Source organism: Oxyura jamaicensis (assembly GCF_011077185.1).
Source record: "Oxyura jamaicensis isolate SHBP4307 breed ruddy duck chromosome 1 unlocalized genomic scaffold, BPBGC_Ojam_1.0 oxy1_random_OJ93597, whole genome shotgun sequence".
NCBI classification, from domain to species: domain Eukaryota; kingdom Metazoa; phylum Chordata; class Aves; order Anseriformes; family Anatidae; genus Oxyura; species Oxyura jamaicensis.
This window is the reverse complement of record NW_023303154.1, coordinates 12,774-25,304: the sequence shown is the minus strand read 5'-3', so window position 1 is coordinate 25,304 and position 12,531 is coordinate 12,774. Positions and strand designations below refer to the sequence as shown.

The 12,531-nt window shown below is 37.3% G+C and overlaps 1 long non-coding RNA gene across 1 annotated transcript; it reads right to left on the bottom strand.

Annotated features, from left to right (window-relative positions):
- Positions 1-2,547: 2,547 nt before the first annotated feature.
- LOC118156869 lies at positions 2,548-9,579 on the bottom strand. The gene is made up of 2 exons (XR_004746470.1): positions 8,773-9,579; positions 2,548-4,340 (listed from the first exon to the last, which is right to left on the bottom strand). It is a non-coding gene; the product is annotated as an uncharacterized LOC118156869 (long non-coding RNA).
- Between the last annotated feature and the right edge of the window lie 2,952 nt (positions 9,580-12,531).

Sequence of the window (12,531 nt, the reverse complement as noted above, 5' to 3'; positions counted from 1 at the left end):
TGAAAGGCTCCAGTTGTGTTTGTTGCTAATGGTGGGGGTGGGTGGCTGTGTGTGTGTGCGTGGGCAAATGTGGTGAAGATGATGTCATTCATGATAGTGCAACCAAAACTGCCATCCCAGCTGACTGGGTGGGATCTTATAGAAAAGGTGGTTTAACACTGTTTGTTTCACTTTATGAACTGTTACATACTGTTTTTGCAGTTCATATCTGTATCTGAATATGTTGTTCGCTCTCTTGCTCCAGGAGACATTTTGAAATTACCATGCAATTTCTTCGCCATTGCTATAGAAAGAAAATCTCTGTGTGGCCTTCAAGGCAAATGGAAAGAAGGGGACAGGGAAATGTGTCTTCAGAGTCTTACAGGTTTCTTAGTGTTGCCTGCACTGGTAATACCCCATCTTTCTGAAACAGGTCATAAGACTATATGGAAACACTGAAATTTTCAGACCTGAGTCCGTATAATCACTGGAAACCATATTGTAGATATCTGATCAAAGGAACTTCTACCCACCATCCTGCCACCATGTGCTATTAATCACTTCCCAATGTCCCGTAATAAAGCCCTTATCAGAAGAATAAATGCCACAATTTAATGTCTCTCTAGAGGAGTTCAAGGAAGTGAGACCACCACCAGCCACATAAAACCCCCAAAATAACCCAGGTTTTATTAAATACAACTCCAGATGAACCAAGGAAGCAGACCTCACATGAGAGCAAAACAAATATGTCTGCCTTACTGGTCTGGACTGTCTGTAAGGACTGGAGAAGAGTATTTTGTAAGTTTAAATTAATTGAACTATCTTTGTGCTTTTGAGCAAGTGTATTGGGTCTGGCTGGGATGTTAACTTTCCCTGCAGCAGCCCATACAGTGCTGTGCTCTGCACTTGTAGCTAGAACAGCAGTGGTATCACGCCAGTGTTTTCTCTGCTTCTGAGAAGTGCTGGCACAGCATCAGGACTCTCTCTAACCCTCCTAGGGGGTAGGCAAAAAAAAGTGAGAAAGAAACATCACCAGGGCAGCTGACCTAAACCAACCAAAGGGATATTCCATACCATATGATGTCACACTCAGCAATAAAAGGTGGAAAAAGAAAGAAGTGAGGGGTGAGCTCTCGTTGCAAAAACGTCTGTCCCCCTCCCAAACACCGGCTACATGAGTTGAGGCCCTGCTTCAAGGACGTGGTCAAGCATCGCTCATTTGTGGGAATTAGAGAGTAATTCTTTCCTCTGTACTTCCACATAGCCTTTACTTGTTTTGTTTTGTTTTGTTTTTCCTTTCCCCCTCCCTTTCCCCTTTCCCTTTTGTTAAATTGTTTAATTAATAATAATATTTCCTTAATATTTTTTTTTCCTTTAATTAAATTATCCTTATCTCAACCCATCAGTTTTCTTTCCTTTACTTCTTCCCCTCCTCTTCTAAGGAGCGGGAGTGAGAGAACTGTTGTGGTGTTCAGCTGCCTAGCACGGTAAAACCACCACAGCAAGACATGTTAACCAGACATGAGGGAATGTAATACCACTCAGAATGGGTGAATTACATCCTTTCTCCAGATTAAATTTCGCATCCATAAGTGGATGAGGTAGGAGTGGAGTATAAGTGATTTCCTGAACACAACAGACGAGCAGAACTCCTAGAGTGGGGAGTAATGCATTCATTGAAAATACAGCCCAGGTAACCTGTGATTCGTGTTGTTTTCTAATCGCTTCAGAGAGATCAGTTGGTATATAAAGGTTCATATTACACATCTGATTTCCTATTCCATGTATTACTTAATTATACAAAACCTTCACTTTTCAGCTGTGAATCTTTTCCTTTGCATTAATTGAGAAAAATAAATAAATCAGGATTTCCTGACATTTTCAAATCTTAAAATATACTTTCATTTCACTTCCAGAGTTATGAAGTATTTCCATGTGCAGCATAGTCTTTTTAAAAGTGGGGTCACAGTCTAAAAGTCAAAGGAATATTATTATGTGTGAAGCCTTACAGATAATTTGCTTAGCAAATCTCCATACCTAGAACATTGCTCACGTCTCATCTTTTACTTCTGGAAAAAGAACAGATTATAAATATAGCAAATTAGAACTTGATCTCATCCACAGTATATGATAAAAAGAAGTTCAAGAGAGAAATGAGTGGATGAATGTTCTCTCCTGGTAATTTATATATTTTTCTTTCTACAGTTTACTTATATGGCACTGGATCATGTCAAATATTCCACAAAAATTCTATGACATACATTCTTAGAGAAGAATATAACTCCTTTCATTGAACATCATCAAAAATATTCAGAGTTCTGCTGTGAATAGCCACTGAAAAAGCTTGAGTTTAATGTTGATTTAAGAATGTTTATTATTACTTTTTTTTATTTTTATTTTTTTTGCAGGGGAGGGGGTGGTCACCTGTTTTCCAAAAAAAAAAAAAAAACAAACAAACAAATAAAAAAAACCTCCAGAAACATTCTACATCTGATGCTTTGAAAGCTATTTCACTAAGGTAAGTTACCTCAAAATTTTCCAATGTCTTTAATATGGTCCTGTGTTTTGTTTTGTTTGTTTGTTTGTTTGCTTGCTTTGTTTGTTTTTATGCAATGATTATTTTTTCTCTCCTTCTTCTACAAAAAGAAAGAAATGTTTTATTTAAATCTTTTTATTTCCAGGCTTCTGGAAACTGATGTGATTCTGTTAAGTCACTCCAGGGAGGATATGATCTCAGTTATGTAATATTTGTTTCTTGTCTCATAGGACATGGATCTCAGATTTGGAAGCATAGATGGTATATAAGAGGGAAACCTGCCACTTCTTTCACACAGTACTGAGACAACAGAAAAAAAAAAAAAAGGGGAATTCCTTTTGTTAAACAGTTGTAGTACTGTCTGATTTGTCAAGATATTTGTTCCCATATTTAACTATCTCCAGAAAGACAGGGCACAAACTCTGGGGGTTTTCCATCCTATGTTTTACTGATTACAATGCTCTTGCATTACATGTGACAGGAAATACCTTGCTTTAGCTTTATACTAGCTAATTCAGGTACAAGTGATATGGAAAATGTTGGGTTCGATGACAGATTAAAAGCTGAAAAAGAAAAGTATATAAGTGGTTAGCTTGTGCTGAGCCTCATACTGCTACCATCCTACAGACTGCAGGCTGTATAGCCTAAAATTATTTTTTCTATATCTGTAATATATACACATTATAACAGAATATAGATGACTGCTGTTTAGAATTACAATCTGGATCAAGGAAGGGTACATTCATTATTTTAACAGGGAAAATAATATTACCATATGTTCAGATCAAAGATAATGAAGACCACCACAAAGATTATATTCCTTGTCAAGGCAAGAATGGGAAACTGTAATGGATTTTTGTTCAGAACTGATTTTATAACCTATCACATTTAATGGCATCACATTCACATGACCTGACTTTATGTAACAGATTTATCATAACACAACTGACTGAACACAGAACCTGCATTTTGCAGTAACAGTCAATGTTTAGAGCAACTCAACATTAACTTTGTGCAGATTTTAATTTTTCCTGTTTCATTGAAATTAAATGTAGACTTCTTTTCTTCACATTAAAAGGATCTGATTGCTTAGCATGTATATGCTACACACCAGTGAGCCTTTAATTAAGGTCATGCTGAAATTGGCACCTGGAACTTTGTTACAATTCCATTTTTAACTGGGATTTTTTTTTTTTTTTTTTTTTAGTAAATAATGTCTTTGAATTCATCTATCAGTACCAGATAATAATTGCCTAATTAGTTAGCCAGTTGCAAGATGACAAAAAGAAAATATCTGAAAAATGTCATGTTCCTGTAAGTTTTCTAAAAACTGATGTCTAGAGAAGAGAGAGGGACTCAGCCTTGTACCAGTGAGGGAGAAGCATGGGCTCAGCCACAGGCAATAAACTTTCCCTGCTGAAACACTTATCAGCTCTTCTTCACTAGATAGTCAGCTAGTTTGTAGGTAGGTCTAAACCCACCACAGCAAGCAGTGCTCTTGCCTAATATGACAGATAAACAACATGTCAAGAAACTGTTATGGCTAGGATATCATTTCTCAGCTAGTTTTAATTCAAGTTTTGCCTAGCCATTTCAGAAAATATCTTGTGCAGGACTGCTAAAGATCATTTTTCATTTATCATCAAGATGAAACTAGGATCAGCTCTAAATTTTAATTAACTACTTCTGTTTTCCCAGCTTTCTATGACTGTTTGCATGTAAGAGTCTTTGGGTTTTTTTTTTCTTTATTGACAAACATCTGGATTTCTGTGGACTGCCAGTAGCCCCCAAGGATCAGCAGTTCCAAAACACTCAATCAGGAACCCTGGGACAGGGAACGAGGAGAGTTATCAGAGGCTTGCACATGTGGAGAAATATAATAGAATCATAGAAGCCTAAAATTATCTATGTCAGAAAAAGTTTTCAAGATTATCAAGTCCAGCCATCAACCTGACCTACCAAGTCCCATCCCTAAACCATATCCCTTAGTGCCATTTCTACACATCTAAGTACCCCCAGGGTCAAGGACTCCACCACTTCCCTAAGCAGCCTGTTCTAATGCTTGATCACACTCACAAACACACCATGAAGAAAGTCTTCCCAATAGCCAATCTAATCCTCACCTGATGCAACTTGGAACTGTATCCTCACATCCTATGTCTTGTCAGCTGAGAAAAGAGACTGACACCCTCCTCACTGCAACCTCCTTTCCGGTAGCTATAGTCAGAGATGTGGTCTCCCCTCAGCCTATTCTCCAGGCTAAGCAGCCCCAGTTGCCTCAGTCACTCCTCATAAATCTCGGTTTCTAGTCCGTTTACCAGCTTTGTTGCTGTACTCTGCACACACTCAAGCAACTCAATATCCTTCTTGCAGTAATAAGCCCGAAACCAAACACAATATTCAAGGTGCGGTCTCACCAGTGCCACATACAAGGGGACAATCACTTCCTCGTCCTGCTAGCCACACTACTTCTGAGGCAGGCCAGGACGCCGTTGGCCTTCTGGGCCAAATGCTGGTGAGTAGGGTATGATGATCAGAGAACACAGATCCATGGGAAACCAGACTTCACCCATCCTGCTGGAGTTACTGAATTTTCTACCATTGCTTTTCAGTTTCATTTTCAGTTTAGGAAGAAATATGTATTATTCTGTTAAAAATATCTCTTTTTTTTTTTTTTTTTTTTTCCAGAAATTTCTTATGGAAATTTGAAGTGGCTGTAGCTCAGCAGACTTTGCTGCCACTGATGTGTTGCAGAATGTCTCTTGATGACCACAGAATCTGCACTAGATCAACTTTGCATACTTTTCATGTGCTCACTGTTCTTTTACAGTTCTGTGGCCAAAAATGCTGCGTCACTCTGCACATCTTTATTCTGATAACATAGTAAGCATATACATATGACTATTTTAAATTACCACAGGTTTAAGAGGGATCATTTTCCCTACCTCACTTTTTCAAGGCAATGCCAAAGCTAAAATTTCATTCTGAATGTTTAAATAGTTATGTGCATGATCTATATAGTAGGTTGGACAATGCATCACATTAAGTCCCTATCACTAAAGCATGATGTTATTAATATGTGCTGAACATGATGTCTGACAGAGAATATTATTTATAGTCAGAAAGCCTGAGAGTCATTTCAGAGAGAAAATATTTTTAAGAATGTTCTTATTGACCATGAAATAATATTGAAGTGAAAAGAGAAAGTATCTGTGCTGTGAAGTCAGTGAGAAAAGTCCATTTTGGTGCAAAACAAATCTAGATCTATCACTTCCCTCACATTATTCAACAAAGTACATATCAGTTGAAAATTTTGGTTATTATGAATGTTAACATCAGTTACCAGTAGCCACTTGGATCTAGTAAAGCAGTTTTGCTTCTCATGGATGGTCTTGGATTAACATCTACTGCCAATAATAAACACACCTAAAGCCTTGGAAAGAGCTCCAGGCCAGACGAAGGACTGCATTCAGGTACATTGGACATAATTCTCCCCATTGCTCAAAAACCCCTACTACACAACAAATTAAAATAAAATTAAAATAAAATAAATAAAATAAAATAAAAATTTATATATATTAAAATAAAAAGGAGAAGGACATTGTAAGAGCTGGTCAGGCCACTTGACACTTCATATTACATTTTTTTTCTTTTCTGGCCATGCATGAATAATCTTATGAATTTGGAGTTTAGGTATCACAAGTTGTCTAACAAAAGTACAGTAACTCATGAATAATTTGGATTTCAATGTGTACTTGAAGAAAATGGCTTAACACAACGTTTTTTGTATTAAAGCCATCTGTGACTCACAGTATCATCATGCATGATATGGGGTCATTGTGTGAAAGCAGTAGAGTATGAAGGACAATGGAAATGGCATATGAAAAGCCACTTCAGGATGCCAAGCACAGTTCCTGGAAATGGTAATGATATGGTATTTGAGGAACAGTAATATGTTTACAAATCCTGCTGATGTTGGAATCATCTATCTTTTCCATATATCCTATAGTTGTACATGAGGTTTTGGTGCAGTGTAATGGTGTTATTAGAGTGAGTTTTTTACTTGGGTATGAGAAAGATACGAGTCATGCAGCTTCTCCAAACGAGAGCAGATTAAATGTTTTTGCTACACTTGTGTGTACTCTGTGTATGTGACATGTATCCCAGAAAGAAAAGCTGATCTGAGGTATGGTAGACTGTCCTTAAGTATTATGTTGTACAGTTTTTCTCAGTGGTCTACCCATCAGCTTTTGTAGATGAATTCTGTAGCCCATTAAAATCAAACATAAAAGTTAATTATTTCAGCAGCTCCAAATTTTATCCTGTGAGTTCTCAATCATTGCAAAGAGGAGAGATATAAACACATCTGAAATCTGAAATAGATTTTCTACACAAAAAGAATAATTTGCATATAAATAAATATTGTCTTCTTCTTCTATAGCCTTTTACACATGAATTTGAAGAATCTCTGAGTCTGCATAAATATATTCATGAAAGTTTGACTGCAGATTATATAAAGATTCCTCCATTTTGACATAAATCAAATTAATCTTCTTTGAATCTTCACTGAAATGATGATGCTAGGCTAAATAAATCTCTTTGAATTCTCATTAACTGTTAGTACAGCTGATTCTTTGACTGGTTCATTAGCATGCTTGGTGGCGTATGCTCAAAAAAAAAAAAAAAAAAAAAAAAAAAAAAAGAACCCTACAATTTAATGCAAAATAGAACAAAGCTGTAGATTCTGCCTTTGTCTTGTACACACTGCAAGGTACATGGAGCAACAATCTAACTTAAGCAGTGCATGAAGTTCTTCTGAATTGCTATTCAAAGTGTTTCCTAACTTTGACAAAGTACAAATTAATTAGTCAGCTGTATGTAGATTTTCAACAGTCAAACACAGTTAAGACTACAGAGTAAGAAAAGCTTTAAAATATCCACTGTATAACATTAACAAATAGATATCAGCAAATAAATTCACTACTTTGTAATGGTAAAACTTCTAATTCAGCTTTAACGATCTTAGAAAGAAAAAAAAAAAAAAAAGAAAAAAAAAATCAGGCTTTTATTCCATGAACATCTCAGTGAGATAATTTTACATTACATCTTCCAAGAACTGGAGATTCTTATCCAATTCCCTGTCAGTCGTACAGATAGGCTAAAGCTATTATCTACTAAAGAAAATACATAGTCTGGATAAAACACTACTATGTTTAATAACAGCTATCCACTGAGAAACTATAAAACTTGGATGAAATCTTACTGAGTTTAATAGAACTCAGAAGGAATAAATGCATAAGATTTCAAAGGAAACTGACCATTTTTCCTTGCTGTGCGTCAACATCAGAGCTGCACAAAGCTTTTTTTCATTCAGTTTCCATGATCTAATAGTGCTCCACAGAACAAGTTCAGCTCCTTGTCTTGTGGCAAGTGTGGGTGGGATTTCTGAGTGGTCCTTGTTTACATAAAGGCCATGCACAGCCTAGCTTAGTACTCGTGGTTGAAAGTGATGGGGTGTACCACATTAGGTACAGCCACACTGCCTGAATGGTGTTTCACAACAGGGTAGTATATTATTTAATCCACTATTAATATGTTCCATGCTAAGCATAATGCCTGCTGTCATGTTTCTTGAACTTCACAAGCTAATCTAAGTAAGTGCTTCTTCTTACATAACTATTACAATGCGGTCCTAGAGGCTACTTCAGGATGTCTCTTACAACTTCCCATTAGTTACATAACATTCCAGAAAATCACTCCAAAGACATGACTAGAATTAAGGGAAGATATATCAGCTTTATGACTTCCAGTCCAAATGGAGAAAAACTTCTTGTAGTATGTGTATCTTCATTGAAAAGGTGAATCATTAAAATCCGCATGGCAGATAAACTTATGTTATTCCTCTTTGTATCTTGGAAAACTGTTGCTGCTTATGTTATTTTCCTTTTGTGATAACCAGAAGACTCCTTGTACTCCCTGTTCACAGAATGATGTTACAAGTTATCTACCTTGATAGGGATGGTGTCCAGCTCCATTTCCTTCTGGGTATCCATGTCCTTGTCCAGCTCTCTCTGCCCACTCAGATCAGTGCTCTTACTTCAAACACTTTTCATGTTAGTTACATTGCAAGGTTCAAAGAAAAGCACAGAATAACTGTATAAAAGCTGTATTTCACAAAGTGTTCTGATGCCTATAGATTCTGAAAGTTATCTATAGAGGAATTCACTTTCTTCTTCTCTTTTCTTTTTTATCCTTACCTTGGGGAAATGTGAGGAAGAGCAGCCACACCTAAGGGAAGCACAAGCAGTGTATCAAGCTGTGTGGAAACAGAAAGGAAGCAGTAGATCATCTCAGTGAGAGCAGTATGTCTTGGCGTCTTTCCTTGACACCACCCTCGCTATCCCAGCCTCCTCTGCCCCTCCCACACTCACACATCTAAAAAGCAGATGGAACATATTCTGCCAGAAGACATTGAAACGCAGTGTTAGAAAGTTACTCTCTTAAGGCTGGAGAAAGTGATAGAGAACTCTGGCAGGCAAATTAAGTTATTCATAGTTAGTGGCATTTTGGAATGAAAAGCAGGAAGGAAATAGAAGTCTAAAAGTTACAGGGATTGTACAGGAACCATCTGGGACACTGGAAGCACATGTACTCCAGCTTGCTACACTTCAGAGAGAGACCCATGTGGCTAACACTGGGTTAAGGAAGCGTTACTGGTCTTCCCAGTTTCTTGTCAGAACTGAGCATACTCTAATGCTGCTGTAACATTATGGATATAACAGAGCCAACACTGCAAAATCTGGTTTCCATAAACAGATTTTAGTTTCCCCAATGGCAATCATGCTCAGATCCTGAAGGTCCATATTTTGTCCAATTTCATGTTTCCTTGTAAATCTCTGAAAGACTATGAGACACAACCTCACAAGAACTAAGCTACCCCACAGTCAAAATGAAATCTGTCTTTTCTTTATGTGACTCATTAAGAAAACTGCATTGCATATTATAAAATTATAGGACCCCATAATATCCTTATTTGGAAGGGACCCACAAAGATCTTCAAGTCCAGCTCCTTGCTCCACACAATACCATTCTTTGAATCAAGCCATACATCTGAGACTGTTGTTCAAACGCTCCTTGAACTCTGACAGGCTCGGTATTGCGACCACTTCCCTGGGGAGCCCGTTCCAGTGCCCAACACACTCTTGGTGAAGAATCTTTTCCTAACACCCAGCCTGACCCTCCCCTGTCACAGCTCCATGCTGTTCCCTCGGTCCTGTTGCTTGGATCCAGAGCAAAGAGATCAGTGCTGGCCCCTCTGCTCCCTCTCATGAGGAGGTTGTAAATCATGATGAGGTTGCCACTCAGTCTCCTCTTCAAGTTGAACAAACCAAATATCACCAGCCACTCTATAATAATATTTAGAAAGTAATCCAGTTCCATCTCCTAAAACTTGCACAGGAAAAGAAGGGAGAGTTAAAAAGAACCGTATGTGAGAAAGAACAGGCACAGCAATTAATGTTCTTGTGAACATATTGAGATACCATGGTGATGGGCACAGGAGGTCAGCCTGGAAAGTATATTTTCCTTTCTGTTATATCTATCTTCTAAGTTTTAAACACATGATGTGGGCAAATATCTATTGCCTTTTCCATTAATAGATCTATTCCACTATGTATTCTACATGAGAATATAGATGTGTGGAGTACATAGATCTCTATGCACAGAAATATTAGGAAACAGAAATCTGGTGAAAGCTTTTCTTCTTTTCCTTCTATCACCAATATTTTGAGTTTGACTCCATTAACAATGATATTATTAACTTCCAGAATTATGTTAGGCTAACACTGTATTTAGAATGTACATAACATCAACTCTATATCAAATTCTTCCAAAACATTTTTTCCTCTTTTCTCAAAACCAGTACATTCTTCTATGGGTTCTTCACTTTCTTGTCCAACCCATGGAAATAAAGTAGCTGACATATGTTGCAGAAATATTCCAAGCATTATAATTTTCCCATCATCACAATCTCATATTGCAGGAAACTATTTTTTTGTTGGAATTTGAAGATAAAACAGCACCTGCCACAGTAATCTAATGACCTGAAGGAATTGTTATACAATGAATCATTTTGGGTTTTATTGTAGAAATCACTGAAGTACATCAGTATCCTGTGGCTCATTAGTCTAATCAGCATGCAAATAGTTTAGGCCAGGGATCATGATTTTGGTTATAAATCACTTAGTAAATGTAGGATAAAAATAGAAAAAATATAATGAAAACAACAATAACCAAAATGAAGAACCAGAAAGGAAAGGAGTCAGTAGGGAAAAGATAAATGTATGTCAGTAGGACTGTGAGGCATGTGTGCCTGTGTGTAGATAAACAGTGACCAGATTGCTTGTTTCAACTTTTTTTTACCTTTTTTTTTTTTTTTTTTTTTTAAAGTTTTTCTTGTGGCACACCAAATTTTTCTCAAGACTGATTGTAATGACATGCATGGATGTGCTACATGGGGTAGCATAGGAAAGTCATCCAAATAATCATTCAAATATAGTGTTACATTAAAATAAAATATTAAATAACTTTTTTGTTTTCTGCAGCTAGTTTGTACAAATATTTGCCAAAAGTTATAAGCAGACCCTTTAAAAGCAAAACTGCGTAAAAATAACTCATTTAGATATAAATTTCCTCTTCTTAATTCTAAAGGATTTTTTTTTTGAGGGAAAAATACATTTAACACACAAAAATTACTAAGTACCATAAGGATTTCAAGTAAGAACAATTTTGTGATGTGAATGCAATTGGAAAGTAATATGGACTAAGCACCCTAATAATCTTTTCAGATGAGTATTTAAGAAATAAAAAAAAAAAAAATAGATTTTTCTTAATTTGTTACCAAGATTTAAAATGCTTGCTCGTCCATTCTATTAAAACAATTTTAACACTTATAAACAGACATGAACATGAGCCAACAGTGTTCCTGGCAGCCAAAAGGTCTGACCATACCGTGGGTGCATCAAGCACAATATTGCTAGATGGTCATGGGAAGGGATTTTCTTGCTCTGCTCTGTACTGTGTGCAGTATGGGGCACTGCAGTATAAGGACATAACTATTAGAGAGTGTCCAAAGGAAGGCCATGAAGAAGTGAAGGGTCTAGAGGGCAAGACATATGAGAAGCAGCTGAGATCACTTGGTTTGTTCAGCTTAGACAAGGGGAGACTGAGGGGAGACCTCACTGCAGCTTTCAGCTTGGTTTGATTTTTGTGTGGTCCTGTGTGAAGCCAGGAGTTAGACTCGATGATCCTTGTAGGTCCCTTTCAACTCGGTATATTCTAGGATTCTATGACTATATCCACAAGGTGTGGGAGCAACCTCACTGGGCAGAGCAGCCTCATGTCCCGCATATAGTGTAGCTCCACCAGTGTAGCATTATGGGCAAGCCTCTGCTGGCTTTTTCTTCTAAAACAAGAATTCTGGAGCATCCCTGGAAATCCTCACTTTATTGTGAACACATATGCTAGAGTGGATCTCTAGCATACAGAAGAGTGACCATGTCAGGTCAGTCTGAAGGCCAGACTGTGCCTCAAGGGAAACATTTTACCAAGTTTAAATCAGAGGGATTGATTCCTCTTCAGTCAAAATGTGCTCTTTGAGGAAAGAGCTGGCAGAAGAAACAGAACTGAGACCACAGCAGGGCCTGATGCTAAATGCAGAATTATGTTGTTACTGCTTCTTTTGTTAAAGTTATGGGTATCCTGCACAATCTTTTCTTTTGTTATTTGGATGATATTGCTGTTGTTATTGTGGCTTAGTGCCAGCAGCAGGGTTTGGGCTTCCCCTATCTGGGCACATGGTGAAATCACAACCTTGGTGAAGCTGGTAGGGATTTCTGTCATTAAAATGTGTTGGACTCAGAAGCTACCTGTCAAGAGACTATAAATCATCTGTAGCTAAGGCTAACACTGGCAAGCAGAAAGTAATCATATAGAGACAATGTTGAAGGGAAGGATCT